The following is a 12070-nucleotide window of genomic DNA, read 5'->3' as shown; positions in this document are numbered from 1 at the left end:
TAGGATTCTACGTTTCTCTGTGATTCTTTAAATTAGCACAAATGAGATGTGGACTGCAATATTGTAGTAAATGGTACCTGCAATATTTGTATATAGAATGGAAACCACATGCATTTTAAATGTTGACAAGCAAACCAAGAACATATTTACATTTCAATTTGGGCAAAGTGAACCTGGAATCTACCATGTCAGTTGAACTTGATTCCATGGCATTGCAATTATTTTTGTGATTGAGGTGTAATTCATTCTTTTCATAAGACGTTATCAGAGTGAATCTTGGATTGGCAATGCCAAAGTAGTCAGGCTGCATGGTATTGATGTCATTGTGCCCCTTGCTTAACTTAAAAGTTCTCATTACTGTTGTACATTTATGAAGGTAGGAAATCTAACATATTGCAATATCTTATCAGTTTCCATTCTAATGAATATGGAACCCAGATTGTATGGTCTTCAACTGTCCAAATCAATTTTGGAACTGAGGGAAGATCCAAAGTGTTATAGCTGTATTCTAATAAAATAATTAATTTAAGTAATAGCAGAGTTCGCATCACTTGTATTTGTGTTGAATTCCTGTTGTAAAGTCAATCAAAATATGAATGACATATCAAAATAGGAGCATTTAGATCTGAAACTCCCTAACTTGCATGAATACAGTAATTATGCTGCAACTTACACAGGTTATAGTTTTCTCACCAATCTTGCTGACAGGAACTTACACCGAGATTTTCTGCTGAGATCATTACCTTCATCCAAACACAAAAATGTCACCAATTCCGCTGCATTATTTCACAATCTAATTTTCATATTCTAAGTGGGCAGAGGTTTAAATTAGTGCCTGTTTGTCTGAACAAAATTATCATAACTATGCACCTGTACGCTAACATTTTTACTTTAGTGTACATTTCTTTCCTCCTGCGTGACTCACCCAAAAACCACCTCCTGTCACTCTCCTAACAACTGCAGTCAACTGATGCTCTCCCGCTGGTAGCCAGCTCACACCCTCTTCACACTCCTTCTGGGTGGGAAATATGCCAGCAGGATTCTAAGACCTAAGGGTTAAAATACTGAAGGTCTGAAAAAAAACAGAAGTGTCTCCCCATTCCTTGTTCTGCAAAACCCACTACAGAATAAAATCGATCTCTTTGTTATTGTGGTACTGTGAAACTTCAAAAAACACTGCCACTCTGTTCTTATACCAGCTTCAATTTACAAGCTGTTTGAAAAATGTGACCGTGATCTCTCTGACCTTATCATAGGATCATAGAAACCCTACAGTGCAGAAAGAGGCCATCTGGCCCATCGAGTCTGCACCAACCACAATCCCACCCAGGCCCTACCCCCTTATCCCTACACATTTACCTGCTAATCCCTCTAACCTACGCATCTCAGGACACTAAGGGGCAATTTTAGCATGGCCAATCAACCTAACCCGCACATCTTTAGACTGTGGGAGGAAACTGGAGCACCCGGAGGAAACCCACGCAGACACGAGGAGAATGTGCAAACTCCACACGGACAGTGACCCAAGCCAGGATTCGAACCCAGGTCCCTGGAGCTGAGAAGCAGCAGTGCTAACCACTGTGCTACCGTGCCGTGGCAGTCTCAGCAAGTGTAAACTACAGAGTAAAGAATTACTATTGACATGAGCTTGTGAACAAATGCAGCTATTAAACAGTGGTCTGCAGACATGGTTGATGATCTTTGCAGCCACTTGGCAAAGTGCACTCAAAGAAAATCAAAATACTGTGGATGCTGGAAATCTGAGATAACAACAGGAAAATGCTGGATAAACTCAGCAGGTCTGGCAGCATCTGTGGAGAGAGAAACAGAGTTGACCTTTTCGTGACAGCAGGTTATAAAGAAGGAGCAGCATACTCTACATCAGCTTTAGATACTTGGTTTCATTTTTGAAGACCCGAGATTAAAAACAAATACATAAAGATGTAATGTGAGTCACCTTACAATTTGTAATCCTTTGTTACATGTCACCAATGGAATAAGTTCAAAGCAGTTGAACATTTATCTACAAACTAGGTCATGAACTGGGTTGTCCCTTGTAAGATAAATGCGAAAGGGCAACATTTTTGGTCCTGTTGCAGCGGGGGCAGGACAAGAAGATGCGCTGAGCCATTCAGAAGTCCATTGACTTTGGTGGAACTGGAAGATCCTGCCAGTGGGAGGAGCTATATAATTCCACCCTAAATCTCAAATAACCAATTATGTTTGAAATACAGAAGGATGACATTTGGCTCATTGACCGTTAACTTTGTTCTTGTGACTAGGATTCTGAAGACAGGCTTGAAAGCCGACGGCAACCTTACTTTGGCTTACTGTAGGCTCTGGAGCTGCATTTACAGGGTTCAGGCAACTAATTGGTTGCAGTTGGTGCTGTCGTCCTACTAAGGGTGGCCGGCTACTCCAGGAACTGCCGGCCAATCCAAGGCCAGCAATTTAGTATTCTTAGCAAGCGGTGGCCCATCTCTTAGCAAAAGGGCCTGAGATCCTTTCCTTCCTTCCTTAAACAGATATCTAAGCAGTTTCCATTCACCACAACCCTCCCCTCTCATTCTTTCCTCCCCACCCCTTGTTTTCTCATTGAACAACCTCTCTTTTAACTCATCTGACTTACTCAAAGTAGACAGAGTTGCTATGGGTGCTGCATGGGTCCTAGCAATGCGTGTCCTTTTGTGAAGTATGTGGAACATTTCTTGTTAGAGTCCTACTTTGGTCCCCTTCCACAACTCTTTGATGACTATACAGATGCTGTGTCTTGCTCTCACCCTGAATTAGAAATCTTAATCTACTTTGCTTCCCGTCCTTGACTTCTCTGTCTCCATTTCTGTGAATTAACTATTAACAAATACTCACTTTAAGCCCAAGGACTCTTACAGTGAACTCTGCTACATTTCCTTACATCCATCCCCCGTAAGGATCCTACTTCATTACTCCAGTTTCTCTGTCCCCATTGCATCTATTCTGATGATGCAACCTTCCATACCAATGCTCCAAAATGTCTTTCATTTTCCTCAATCAATATTTTGCCTCCCACTCTCATTGACAAGGCCTTTAACCATGACCAACACACTTTCTGCACTTCTGCCATCCCCTCCCTCCAAGGCCATGATAAGGTTTCCTTTGTGTCAGGAAAACAGAGATAGTTTGAGATGAGCAATATTCGTATTGTTAATATTAAAAATAAGGTATAGTTTTAAGTGGGTTTAATTTAGTGTCTAAGTGTAAGGAAGGGTAAACCTAGTTACATCCATTTTAGACAAATGTGTTTGTATGTGTGAGAGTTTTCTCATTTCAAGCTCTGCTCTTTTTAGAGAGGGTCAAGGCATGAAAAGTAAACACGTTGCCAAAAGCATAAAGTTGTTACTTTAGGCTGTTTGAGTTTAGTTTTAGCTGGATATATAATGCTTGGAGATAGGTAGTGAGAGAGAAGGCAGCTCTCATGGCTAGAAGGCTAACAAGGGAACATCTCTCTCAGCTTTGCCAGAAGAAAAACCATACCATGGAGTAATACTTAAGAAAACAAAAGCTGGAAACCGAACCAACAACTAGTTAAGGAAACTAGAGAAATGAATAGAAGTTTCCAAAAAATCTGAAATTACAGGAACCAGAGACGAACTGCTTTTTGAGAGCAGAGTACTGCTTATAAAAGTTAAAGTCAGACCTGGGAAGAAGAGCTGATGAGGTTTACTACAAACAAGCCATATATCTGAAGCAATCGTAAGGTTGGATATCCTTATTTCCAGCCTTTGAAGCAATAACATTTTTGGGGACTGAGTACCTGATTTTGTGTAAAAGCTTTTAAGGCAAAGGAAACCTGAAAGGAGAGGAAGAAAGCCTGGAGCTGGGTTTCTTTTTAAATGGGGAGCAGAAGATTTGTTTGAAAGAATAGTTTGGAAAACTTGGCATGGATTCTTAATGCAAACAGCTGATGGAAAGCATTATTTGAAAGAAGATTTTAAAGCATGTCTTTTTTGGGATTGTAGTTTGGAAACCCTCATGTGACTATCATCTGGGGGATTGTAAGAGAAATCTACAGAAGATCGGTTGAGTGCCATCAATTATTTGTTTTAGAGTGGGGTGTTACCTTTGAAAACCAGATGCACTTGTGAAGCTAAAGGAGGAGTAAAGGAGTATTGTATGATAATCAAAATTTTCATGTTTATTAAATGTATTTTTCCTTTTATGTCGTTGGAAGCACAATATGGTGGTCAATTGGTTTGTAAACAAACTCAACTGACCCTTAATTATTTACATGTGGTGCGCGCATTTTTAATTTTGGTGCCTGCCAGCCCCCTTGTATTATGGTGGACAGGTTGGAGATGGGTGAGAAACTGGTGGACTTACCATACCACATATTTAACATGCACCACCTCCCACCCCACCCCACCCCGCCACTGAAAAGACATGCAACGGTTGGCCTTAGCTCATAACTCTGCTTCTCTCTCTACAGATGCGGCCAGGCCTGTTATCTCCAACATTTTCTGTTTTTACTTTAGATTTTCAGCATCTGCAGTACTTTGTTCTTGTAGTGGTGGCCACTGCTGTACTGCACCTAGAAGTGGAGGATGCCATGGAAGGACGTCACCTTCCTGACCAGCTAAGTTGGGTCTGGGGGTGCTGGGACCTGTCAGGCAGGTTGTGGCAAGGTTGTGGGGAGGGGGCGGGGGGGCGTTGGCAGGTGGCGCCACTGCCATGGGCCATCACTTGTCACCAGTGTGCCCCTTCATGGAGCAAAGAGTGCTGTACAGGAGGGTCCTCCCACCCTCCTGCACCCCACTGTCCCAAATCTGCTGGGAGTCTACAAGGTTTTACCTGGCAGTCTCCAGATGTGATGGAAGACATCTCACCACTGGCAAAATCCAATATGTGGCATGAAGAGACCCTTAATTAGTCACTTAAGTGGCTCAGTTGGGCTCTGGGTGAATGGATCATCTGTCACCTTCCCCAGCAAAATGGTATGGCGGCAGGAAGATGATGGACGCTATCATCCTCCCCCAACATTATGTCTTCCCTTTCCATTTTATGCGTCCGCCCATATCCCAGCCTGTAACTAGAGGGTTGGTAAAATTCGTCCCATCATATCTGTGGTACGCCTTCAGATCAATCCTAAACTAATCCACCTGTTCTCTCTCCACTCTAACTTCCTTTGTTTCAAATGTTCATCAATTTTCCCATAAAAGATGCAATTGCTCTGTCGAACTCAATCCCTGCGGTGAAGTAGTCAGTGCTCTAATAATACTCAGTGTAAAGACATTTCTAATCTCTCTGAATCTCTTACTGACAGGTTTAAATTGATGATGCTCATTAATGAATCCCTAACTGGAGGAAGCTGGCTTTTCATATGCATTCCATCAAAGTCTGTCATAATTTAAAAATTCCTCTTAAATCTTTTCTTAGCCTTCAGTGTAAATAGTCCCAGTATCTCCTGTCCCCGTTCAACACAATCATTTCCTATCCATGGCATCATTTTGATGAAATTATATTCTGCTTGATTTATGACTTTAATGACAATATTTATTTTGAGGAAAATGTGGCTTATCCAAATCTGGATGTTGGACAAATCTGAGAACACAGCCAGTGGAGGGGCATTTGAGAATCATTGACATACATACACCATATTTGCAGATAATGTTGACAAGGGGAAGCATGAAGAGGAAGGGGAGAGGATAAATCCTTGGGAGATTGGTGTTAGTAATGAATGAGCCATGTAGAAGTAGGAAGCCAAGCCACTGGCTGAAATGATCTGATGATATTGTAAGGGTGTAACCAACTGGGTCCATCTCAGCAAGCTAGATAATTGGGAAGAGGCATTGGAGGAGGATCGTGTGACTGATGACTAAAACAAGCAGTGGAAAAGCTTTTCCACCAGTCGAATTCCACTCCTACCTGTTCATCTTCTCTTGGCTTCTTCACTGTACCATCTCCAACCCAGACAATCCACTCCCACCCCTATATTCAGATTCATAATATGCCCTCTTTTTCTGAGAGACTGTAATGCATGATGTGTACACAAAGTCATAAGGGATCTAGACAGGGTGGAGGGAGGCAGACTGTTCTACTGGCAGAGTGATTGAGAACCAGAGGCTACTGATTTAGGGTTGGGGAAACAAACGGTGAAACGGAAAGATTTTTTTTTACAAGTGTGTGGTTAGGATCTGCAATGTACTCCCTGGAAATGTGATGGAAGCAGACCTGATCATGAAACCATAGAATCCCTACAGTGCAAAAAGAAGCCAAATGGCCTCCTTCTGTATTGTATCCTATGATTCTATGTGTCAATGCACAAAATAAACAGTCACTGAAGGGAGTGGATCGAGGAAAATGAATGTACAATCAAATAAGACATGAGATGGAATTGATTCATTCTCCCAAGTAAAATGCAGAATTGACTTTCAGGAAATGCCATTAATTACATAGAAACTGGAAGCAGGAGTAGGTCATTTGGCCCTTCAAGCCTGCTCTGTCATTCATCTTGATGATGGCTGATCATCAAATTCAATATCCTGATCCCCCCTTCCTCCCATATCCCCTAAGTCCTTTAGTCCCAAGAGCTATGTCTAATTTCCTCTTGAAATCAGACAACGTTCTGACCTCAACTACATTCTGTGGCAGTGACTTCCACACATTCACCACCCTTTGGGTGAAGAAATTTCTCTTCACCTCAGTTCTAAAAGGTTTACCCCTTATTCTCAAACAATGACCCCTAGTTCTGGACTCCCCCACCATTCGGAACATTCTTTCTGAATCTACCCTGTCTAACCCTGTTAGAATTTTATAAGTTTCTATGAGATTCTTTTCACTCTTTTAAACTCCAGTGAATATAATCCTAATAAACTTAGTCTCTCCTCATATGATAGATCTGCCATCCCAGGGATCAGCCTGGTAAGCCTTTGCTTTATCCCTCTATAGCAAAGATATCCTTCCTCAGATAAGGACACCAAAACTGCACATAACTGCACATAACTCCAGAAGTGGCCTCACCAACACCCTAGACAATTGCAGCAAAACATCTCTATCCTCATATTCAAATCCTCTCACTTTGAAGGTCAACATATCACTTGCCTTCTTTACTGCCTGCTGTACCTGCGCGCTTACTTTCAGCGACTGGTCTCGTTGAGTATCCACCTCTCTCAATTTACACCCATTCAAGTAATAATCTGTCTTCCTATTATTGCTACCAAAGTGGATAACCTCACACTTATCCACATTATACTGCATCTGCCATGCAGATGCCCACACTCTCAACCTGTCCAAATCATGCTGAAGCGTCTCTGCATCCTCCTCACAGCTCACCCTCCCATGCAACTTTGTATCATTTGCAAATTTGGAGATAATACATTCAGTTCCTTCTTCCAAATCATTGATATATAATGTGAACAGTTGGGGTCCTAGCACAGATCCCTGTGGAACCCCACTAGTCACTGGCTGCCAATCAGAAAATGACCCATTAATGCCAAATCTTTGCTTCCTATCTGCTAACCAGCTTTCTATCCATCTCAAGACATAACCTGCAATCCCATGTGCTTTAACTTTACATAGTAGTCTATTATGTGAGCCCTTGTCAAAAGCCTTCTGAAAGTCTAAATAAACTGCATTCTCCGGTTCTCCTCGGTTGACTCGACTAGTTACATCCTCAAAGAATTCCAATAGATTCGTCAAGTATGAATTCCCTCTTGTAAATCCAAGCTGACTTTGTCTGATTATACCACTGTCTTCCAAGTGCCGAGTTATGAAATCCTTGATAATAGTCTCTAGGAACCGCCCCAGTACTGACATTAGGCTCACTGGTCTATAGTTCCCTGTTTTCTCTCTACCTCCGTTTTTATATAGCAGGTTACATTAGCTACCCTCCAATCTGTAGGAACTATTTCAGAGTCCAAAGAATTTTGGAAAATAACCAATGGATCTACTATTTCCAGGGCCACTTCTGGGATGAAGATTAACAGGACCTTAAAGTTAAAGTTTATTTATTAGTCACAAGTAGGCTTACATTAACACTGCAATAAATATACTGTGAAAATCCCCTAGTCGCCACACTCCGGCGCCTGTTCGGGTACACTGAGGAAGAATTTACCATGGCCAATTCACCTAACCTGCACATCTTTGGACTGTGGGAGGAACCAGAGCACCTGGAGAAAACCCATTCAGACACAGGGAGAATGTGCAAACTTCACACAGACAGAGACCCAAGGCAGAATTGAACCCAGGTCCCTGGCGTTGTGAGGCAGCAGTGCTAACCACTGTGCCACCGTGCCACCCTGGAGATTTATCCATCTTCAATTTCCCCAAAACCATTTCTCTATTAATGCTGATTTCCTCCAATTCCTCACTAAAGCATATTTCTCTCTGTGTTGATTAACTCTTTAAAAAAAGCTGATTAAATATCTGGTTGTGAATTAGATTTAAATTTATGAAGTTAAATGTGGATCAATATGATCAAAAATTGTCTGGAGAACAATTATCCTTAAAGGGAAGGGACTATGGAAATATGCCAAATAGAATTTAGCAATTTTCAAGCAGAGATTGATATCCTGGAGTTCCACTTTGTATACCTTTTGGAGAGATAAGAAAGAGAGAAGTAAGTTTGCTTGCTTTAAAAGCAAGTTACTGAAGACTTCATTGCCTAGTCATTCAAATTCTCATGTTGAAAACATTTAAAGATTCATAAGAAAGTTTGTGCTTCTATTTTATGCTGCAGTTTGAATTTGTGAAAGTGATGCTTTGCACCTAATTTTCAAAGTCTATTTTTAAGCTTTGTTTCTATAAAGTGGTAACTTTAAACCTATTGGTGTGAAATTAATGCAGAACCATCAACCGTGCAATTTTTGAAACGAGAACTTAACCCCAGGTATACAATCAGTGCAAAGGTTTACCTGTCTGATAATTTTTATGAGATTATCCTTACATAATTAACTTTTCGTATATGTGGACATTTTGGGCAAAGATAGTGTAACTTAGTGTAATGGAATTTACAAAGCTTGTATTTATTGAGAAAGACCAAAATTGAAAAGCAAAACTGAGAAAGGAAACAAACACTTCCCATTTCTAAGGAAACTAGGACTGAAATTGAAATTGGAAACCAAAAATTCTAGAGAGAATGAAACTGAATGAAAACATATGGGAGGACACACAGTCATCAGAGCTCAGATGATGATCCCAGTGGTACAGTACAGGCAGGCTGAAGAAGATGGAAGCTTGATCCAGTAGCTGAGAATAGGCAAATATACAGTTTCTACAATAGTTCCTGTTACTTAAAAGATAACATTGGTGGATCTATGCCATCCAGATTGTCGCTAGTAAAATTGAAGAGGCAATGTGCCATTTTTGATGAAGACCTTGCCTGCGGAACACAGGTTGGTTGTGGCTGCTTTCGACTGGGATTGAGGCTAAATCCTAGAAGAGGATTTGAAATTCTTTGTGGGGAAGATAAAGTCTTGAAGGACTGAGATTGATCACAAAGAACAAAGAACAAAGAACAGTACAGCACAGGAAACAGGCCCTTCGGCCCTCCAAGCCTGTGCCGCTCCTTGGTCCAACTAGACCAATCGTTTGTATCCCTCCATTCCCAGGCTGCTCATGTGACTATCCAGGTAAGTCTTAAACGATGTCAGCGTGCCTGCCTCCACCACCCTACTTGGCAGCGCATTCCAGGCCCCCACCACCCTCTGTGTAAAAAACGTCCCTCTGATGTCTGAGTTATACTTCGCCCCTCTCAGCTTGAGCCCGTGACCCCTCGTGATCGTCACCTCCGACCTGGGAAAAAGCTTCCCACTGTTCACCCTATCTATCCCCTTCATAATCTTGTATACCTCTATCAGATCTCCCCTCATTCTCCGTCTTTCCAAGGAGAACAACCCCAGTCTACCCAATCTCTCCTCATAGCTAAGACCCTCCATACCAGGCAACATCCTGGTAAACCTTCTCTGCACTCTCTCCAATGCCTCCACGTCCTTCTGGTAGTGCGGCGACCAGAACTGGACGCAGTACTCCAAATGCGGCCTAACCAGCGTTCTATACAGCTGCATCATCAGACTCCAGCTTTTATACTCTATACCCCGTCCTATAAAGGCAAGCATACCATATGCCTTCTTCACCACCTTCTCCACCTGTGTTGCCACCTTCAAGGATTTGTGGACTTGCACACCTAGGTCCCTCTGTGTTTCTATACTCCTGATGACTCTGCCATTTATTGCATAACTCCTCCCTACATTATTTCTTCCAAAATGCATCACTTCGCATTTATCCGGATTAAATTCCATCTGCCACCTCTCCGCCCAATTTTCCAGCCTATCTATATCCTGCTGTATTGCCCGACAATGCTCTTCGCTATCCGCAATTCCAGCCATCTTCGTGTCATCCGCAAACTTGCTGATTACACCAGTTACACCTTCTTCCAAATCATTTATATATATCACAAATAGCAGAGGTCCCAGTACAGAGCCCTGCGGAACACCACTGGTCACAGACCTCCAGCGGAAAAAGACCCTTCGACCACTACCCTCTGTCTCCTATGGCCAAGCCAGTTCTCCACCCATCGAGCCACTTCTCCTTGTATCCCATGAGCCTTAACCTTCTTAACCAACCTGCCATGTGGGACTTTGTCAAATGCCTTACTGAAATCCATATAGACGACATCCACGGCCCTTCCTTCATCAACCGTTTTTGTCACTTCCTCAAAAAACTCCACCAAATTTGTAAGGCACGACCTCCCTCTTACAAAACCATGCTGTCTGTCACTAATGAGATTGTTCCGTTCTAAATGCACATACATCCTGTCTCTAAGAATCCTCTCCAACAACTTCCCTACCACGGACGTCAAGCTCACCGGCCTATAATTTCCTGGGTTATCCCTGCTACCCTTCTTAAACAACGGGACCACATTCGCTATCCTCCAATCCTCAGGGACCTCACCCGTGTCCAAAGAAGCGACAAAGATTTCCGTCAGAGGCCCAGCAATTTCCTCTCTCGTCTCCCTGAGCAGTCGAGGATAGATGCCATCAGGCCCTGGGGCTTTGTCAGTTTTAATGTTCCCTAAAAAACCTAACACTTCCTCTCTCGTAATGGAGATTTTCTCTAACGGGTCAACACCTCCCTCCGAGACACTCCCGGTTAACACGCCCCTCTCCTTCGTGAATACCGATGCAAAGTATTCATTTAGGATCTCCCCTATTCCCTTGGGTTCTTAGCATAATTCCCCTCCTTTGTCCCTGAGAGGTCCGATTTTCTCCCTGACAACTCTTTTGTTCCTAACACGTAATCACGGGTATACTGTGTGGTCTGCTGAGCCAATTCGCAAGATCTGTCTTAGTTATATCTGCCATTTAATGTTTAATAAGTAGATTAGGTTCAACCTCAATTTGCTTGTTAATTCAGGTTTACCTGATGTTGATTTAGGGTTTTATTGTATCGATGGTTACCTAAGATGGTATTTAGCATTTGCTTTGTTTGACTCTTGAATAGTAAAAGTGGAATGTTGTGGCTTAATTATTTCAGTGAATAACTAGGATTTCAGATTATTTATATTTTAAACAAAAGTTACTGGTCTTGACTGAGAAAATAGTACTAGTTAAATGGAATTTCGAAAAGTGGTTGCTAAAATACCATGGCAAAGGTTGTTAGCAAAGTGGAGCCCATGGAATTGAAGAGACAGTGGTTGCATAGATATGTAATTGACTAAGGGACAGAAAACAGAGAGTAGTAATGAACAAGTATTTGTCAGACTGGAGGGAATTGGCATTTCAGTGCCATGAGTCTGTGGCCACTGCTCTTTTTGATACTTATTGATGACCTGGATTTGGGAACATAGGCATGTTGACAGGTGGAATGGCAACTGAAATTTAATGCAGTAGTACAAAATAATTAATTTGGTAGGGAGGATGAGGAGAGACAATATATATGAAATGCTACAATTTTAAAAAGAGCAGCAGGAGCAGAGAGACCTGGGGATTCATGTACACAAATCTTTAATGGTGACAGGACAAGTTCACTTGGCTTTACAAAAACAAGTGACTTTTAACAAATTGTTGGTTAGATCCCAGCTGAACACTGGCGGTCA

Source organism: Mustelus asterias, chromosome 14 (genome assembly GCF_964213995.1).
Source record: "Mustelus asterias chromosome 14, sMusAst1.hap1.1, whole genome shotgun sequence".
NCBI classification, from domain to species: domain Eukaryota; kingdom Metazoa; phylum Chordata; class Chondrichthyes; order Carcharhiniformes; family Triakidae; genus Mustelus; species Mustelus asterias.
This window is presented reverse-complemented; position numbering follows the sequence as displayed.